The sequence below is a fragment of the Triticum aestivum genome, chromosome 1D (assembly GCF_018294505.1).
Source record: "Triticum aestivum cultivar Chinese Spring chromosome 1D, IWGSC CS RefSeq v2.1, whole genome shotgun sequence".
NCBI classification, from domain to species: Eukaryota; Viridiplantae; Streptophyta; class Magnoliopsida; order Poales; family Poaceae; genus Triticum; species Triticum aestivum.
This window is the reverse complement of record NC_057796.1, coordinates 62,072,588-62,078,954: the sequence shown is the minus strand read 5'-3', so window position 1 is coordinate 62,078,954 and position 6,367 is coordinate 62,072,588.

The window sequence follows — 6,367 nt, the reverse complement described above, 5'->3', positions numbered from 1 at the left end:
GGGGGGGGCGCAGCCTTGCCCCTTCCTCCAAGGAAGGGTGCGGCCAGGGAGGAGTCCTTCCCCCCCAAGGCACCTCGGAGGTGCCTTCCCCCTTTAGGACTCTCCCTTTTGCTTATCTCTTGGCGCATGGGCCTCTTGGGGCTGGTGCCCTTGGCCCATATAGGCCAAGGCGCACCCCCTACAGCCCATGTGGCCCCCCGGGGCTGGTGGACCCCCTTGGTGGACCCCCGGACCCCTTTCGGCACTCCCGGTACAATACCGATAAAGTGCGAAACTTTTCCGGCGACCAAAATAAGACTTCCCATATATAAATCTTTACCTCCGGACCATTCCGGAACTCCTCGTGACGTCCGGGATCTCATCCGGGACTCCGAACAACTTTCGGGTTACCACATACTAATATCTCTATAACCCTAGCGTCACCGAACCTTAAGTGTGTAGACCCTACGGGTTCGGGAGACACGCAGACATGACCGAGACGACTCTCCGGTCAATAACCAACAGCGGGATCTGGATACCCATGTTGGCTCCCACATGTTCCACGATGATCTCATCGGATGAACCACGATGTTGAGGATTCAATCAATCCCGTATACAATTCCCTTTGTCTATCGGTATGTTACTTGCCCGAGATTCGATCGTCGGTATCCCGATACCTTGTTCAATCTCGTTACCGGCAAGTCTCTTTACTCGTTCCGTAACTCACATCATCCCGTGATCAACTCCTTGGTCACATTGTGCACATTATGATGATGTCCTACCGAGTGGGCCCAGAGATACCTCTCCGTTTACATGGAGTGACAAATCCCAGTCTCGATTCGTGCCAACCCAACAGACACTTTCGGAGATACCTGTAGTGCACCTTTATAGCCACCCAGTTACGTTGTGACGTTTGGTACACCCAAAGCATTCCTACGGTATCCGGGAGTTACACAATCTCATGGTCTAAGGAAATGATACTTGACATTAGAAAAGCTCTGAGCAAACGAACTACACGATCTTGTGCTAGGCTTAGGATTGGGTCTTGTCCATCACATCATTCTCCTAATGATGTGATCCCGTTATCAACGACATCCAATGTCCATGGTCAGGAAACCGTAACCATCTATTGATTAACGAGCTAGTCAACTAGAGGCTTACTAGGGACATGGTGTTGTCTATGTATCCACACATGTATCTGAGTTTCCTATCAATACAATTCTAGCATGGATAATAAACGATTATCATGAACAAGGAAATATAATAATAACCTATTTATTATTGCCTCTAGGGCATATTTCCAACAGTAGTAACAACCCATAATGCAATAAATATCGATATAAAAACATGATGCAAAATGGACGTATCAACTCCCCTAAGCTTAGACCTCGCTTGTCCTCAAGCGGAAGCCGATAACGATAAATATGTCCACATGTTTAGAGGTAGAGGTGTCGATAAAATAAAATACGGACATGAGGGCGTCATGATTATTCTCATAACAGCAACATATATGGATATTGTCATATGATTTCTTATGCTCAAGTAATAATCTATTCACAATACAAAGTATGAATCGAAAAACTTTATTGAGAACTAACAAACTATAATCTCAGTCATTGAGGCAATTGCAATTTATCATAACATCAGAAAGAGTCTATGTCAGAGCTTTCTAGCAAGTCCACATACTCAACTATCATTTAGTCTTTCATAATTGCTAACACTCACGCAATACTTGTGGTTACGGAGTTTTAATCGGACACAGAGAAAGATAGGGGCTTATAGTTTTGCCTCCCAACCTTTTACCTCAAGGGTAATGTCAACAATAATAATTCATGCTAACCCATATCCAATTAGATATATATATCAGGATCTTTCCAACACCCTGTGCTTTCCAAAGGATAAAATGTAAAAAGGAAAGGTGAAGATCACCATGACTCTTGCATAAGGTAGAAGATAATAGTAACAGATAGGCCCTTCGCAGAGGGAAGCAGAGGTTGCCATGCGCTTTCAAGGTTGGATGCACAAAATCTTAATGCGAAAGAACATCACTTTATATTGCCACTTGTGATATGAACCTTTATTATGCAGTCCGTCGCTTTTATTTCTTCCACATCACAAGATCGTATAAAGCTTATTTCCTCCACACCAATCAATCATACATATTTAGAGAGCAATTTTTATTGCTTGCACCGATGACAACTTACTTGAAGGATCTTACTCAATCCATAGGTAGATATGGTGGACTCTCATGGCAAAACTGGTTTAAGGGTATTTGGAAGGACAAGTAGTATCTCTACTTGGTGCAAAGGATTTGGCTAGCATGAGGGGGAAAGGCAAGCTCAACATGTTGGATGATCCATGACAATATACTTTATCTCTATAAGAAAACATAACCCATTACGTTGTCTTCCTTGTCCAACATCAACTCTTTAGCATGCCATATTTTAATGAGTGCTCCCAATCATAAAAGATGTCCAAGATAGTATATTTATATGTGAAACCTCTCTTTCTTTATTACTTCCTATTAATTGCAACGATGACCAAAGCTATGTTTGTCAACTCTCAACAACTTTTAATCATCATACTCTTTCTATGTGAAGTCATTACTCTCCATAAGATCAATATGATCTCTTTTTATTTCTTTTTATTCTTTTCTTTTATTCACTCAAGATCATGGCAAAATAATCAAGCCCTTGACTCAACACTAACCTTTATTATATAGCTCACGGACTCGATTACATAGAGGGATCATAAAGCAAAACTCAAAACTAGATCATACCAAAACTTTATTCTACTAGATCAAAATACTATTTAATAGGATCGATCTAAGAAAAACGGTAAAGATAGGAGTGTGATGGTGATACGATACCGGGGCACCTCCCCCAAGCTTGGCAGTTGCCAAGGGGAGTGCCCATACCCATGTATTCATGTCTCTTTCTTCGAAGGTGGTGATGATGGAGTTGTTGATGATGTAGGCTTGTCGTCCATCTTCCAAGGCATAGGCTCACCGTGTTATTAGGTCTCCTTCTTCGGGGATGGTGATGTGATATTCTTGGCGATAATGCCCCTCAGGATACGATTCTCTTCCTCGAGCTTATTGAGTTGCTGCTTGAGATCCATTATCTCCTTACGAAGCTTCCCTGTAACCGCTAAAGCTCCTTGCACCCAAGGGTGTTGCATAGCTGCGGGAGAACAAGTGACACTCTTCTTCATATTTTCATAAGAAATCTAACATTGGAAGGGATAACTGAGTTTGGAATAGCTGAGCTCTGTAGTTCCCCCATCGTAAATCCATCCCGGAAGCGAGAAGTGACTTCTTGATCCTCCTCCATGGCATCTATCCTCATCAAATTAGCCTCCATCTCTTCCTCCGTTACTGGCCCAAAGTGGTCAGCATCGCTGTTTGTCCTTGGTCTCGATGCCGGATGAGACACCCGGCTCTCCCCGACTGACTCTTGAGAAGACATCTTGCTCTAATCTGCAGCAGCAACAACTCGAAACAAGAACAGAAGACAATTGCGTGATACGGGAGTCAAAACCTTCGGGAGATTATATAATGAATTTTTACCGACCAAAATACGTATCGTGCAAGAAAACGGAGTCCGGAGAGCACACGAGGTGCCCACGAGGCAGGGGGCGCGCCCTCCACCCTCGTGAAGGCCTCGTGTCCTTTCCGGACTGCTTCTTATTTTTCTATTTTTCTAAATATTCCAAAACGGAGAAAAATTGCCTTTGGAACTGTTTTGGAGTCGATTTACTTACCGTACCACATACCTATTCCTTTTCGGAGTCTGAAACGTTCCGGAAAATGTCCCTTATGTATTCCTCCAGGGTTACGGTTTCAATAACATTAGTTTCGACATTTATGGGATTACCTGAGATATAATGTTTGATTCTTTGACCGTTCACCACCTTCGGATTTGTGCCTTCGAAGTTGTTGATTTTTATGGCACCGGAACGATAGACCTCCTCGATAACGTAAGGACCTTCCCATTTAGAGAGAAGTTTTCCTGCAAAAAATCTTAAACAGGAGTTGTATAGCAGCACATAATCACCTACATTAAACTCACGCTTTTGTATCCTTTTGTCATGCCATCTTTTAACTTTTTCTTTAAACAATTTGGCATTTTCATAGGCTTGTGTTCTCCATTCATCAAGTGATCTAATGTCAAATAACCTCTTCTCACCGGCAAGTTTGAAATCATAATTGAGCTCTTTAATAGCGCAATAAGCCTTATGTTCTAGTTCGAGAGGTAAGTGACATGCTTTTCCATAAACCATTTTATACGGAGACATACCCATAGGATTTTTATATGCAGTTCTATAGGCCCATAATGCATCATCAAGTTTCTTGGACCAATTCTTTCTATATCCATTAACAGTCTTTTGCAAAATTAATTTGAGCTCTCTATTGCTCAATTCTACTTGACCACTAGACTGCGGGTGATAAGGAGATGCAATTCTATGATTAACATCATACTTAGCAAGCATTTTTCGAAAAGCACCATGAATAAAATGTGAACCACCATCAGTCATTAGATATCTAGGGACTCCAAACCTCGAAAAAATAACTTCTTTAAGCATTTTAATAGAAGTGTTATGATCTGCAGTACTAGTTGGAATAGCTTCTACCCACTTAGTAACGTAATCAACAACAACTAAAATATGTGTGTATGCATTAGAGGCAGGAAAAGGTCCCATATAATCAAAGCCCCAAACATCGAACGGTTCAATAACAAGTGAATAATTCATAGGCATTTCTTGACTTCTACTAATATTACCAATTCTTTGACATTCATCACAAGATAAAACAAACTTACGGGCATCCTTGAAGAGAGTAGGCCAATAAAAACCGGATTGCAATACCTTATGTGCAGTTCTGTCTCCAGCGTGGTGTCCTCCATAAGCCTCGGAGTGACACTTGCGTAGGATCTATTCCTGTTCATGCTCAGGTACACAACGTCTAATAATGCCATCTACTCCTTCTTTATAAAGATGTGGGTCATCCCAGAAGTAATGTCTCAAATCATAGAAACACTTTTTCTTTTGTTGGTATGTGAAACTAGGTGGTATGAATTTAGCAATGATGTAATTAGCATAATCAGCATACCATGGAGCAGTACGAGAAGTATTTATGACATTTAATTGTTCATCAGGAAAGCTATCATCAATAGGTAGTGGGTCATCAAGAACATTTTCTAACCTAGACAAGTTGTCTGCAACGGGGTTCTCAGCTCCCTTTCTATCAATATTATGCAAATCAAATTCTTGTAGCAAGAGAACCCATCTAATAAGTCTAGGTTTAGCATCTTTCTTTTCCATAAGATATTTAATAGCAGCATGATCAGTGTGAATAGTTACTTTAGAATCAACAATATAAGGTCTGAACTTATCACAAGCAAATACAACTGCTAAGAATTCTTTTTCAGTAGTAGCATAATTTCTCTGAGCATTGTCTAGAGTTTTACTAGCATATTGAATAACATTTAATTTCTTATCAACTCTTTGCCCTAGAACATCACCTACAACATAATCACTAGCATCACACATAATTTCAAAGGGTAAATTCCAATCAGGTGGCTGAACAATAGGTGCAGAGATCAATGCTTTCTTAAGTATTTCAAATGCTTCTACACAATCATCATCAAAGACAAATGGTATATATTTTTGTAATAAATTAGTCAGAGGCCGAGAAATTTTTGAGAACTCCTTAATGAACCTCCTATAAAAACCGGCGTGACGAAGGAAACTTCTTATACCTTTGATGTCCTTGGGACATGGCATCTTTTCAATAGCATCAACCTTGGCTTTATCAACTTCAATACCTCTTTCAGAAACTTTATGCCCCAAGACAATACCTTCATTAACCATAAAGTGGCACTTTTCCCAATTCAAGACAAGATTGGTTTCTTCACATCTCTGCAAAACTCGATCAAGGTTGCTCAAGCAATCATCAAAAGAGGATCCATAGACGGAGAAGTCGTCCATGAAAACCTCACAAATCTTTTCACAAAAGTCAGAGAATATAGCCATCATGCATCTTTGAAAGGTAGCAGGTGCATTACATAAACCAAAAGGCATACGTCTATAAGCAAAAGTACCGAAAGGACAAGTGAAAGTGGTCTTTGATTGATCATCAGCTGACACAGGTGTTTGAGAGAAACCAGAATAACCATCTAGAAAGCAAAAATGTGTATGTTTAGATAATCTTTCTAGCATTTGATCGATAAAAGGTAAGGGGTAGTGATCCTTTTTAGTAGCTTTATTTAGTTTGCGGAAATCAATTACCATCCTATAACCTGTAATAATTCTTTGCAGAATCAATTCATCTTTATCATTAGGAACGACAGTAATACCTCCTTTCTTAGGAACACAATGGACATGACTT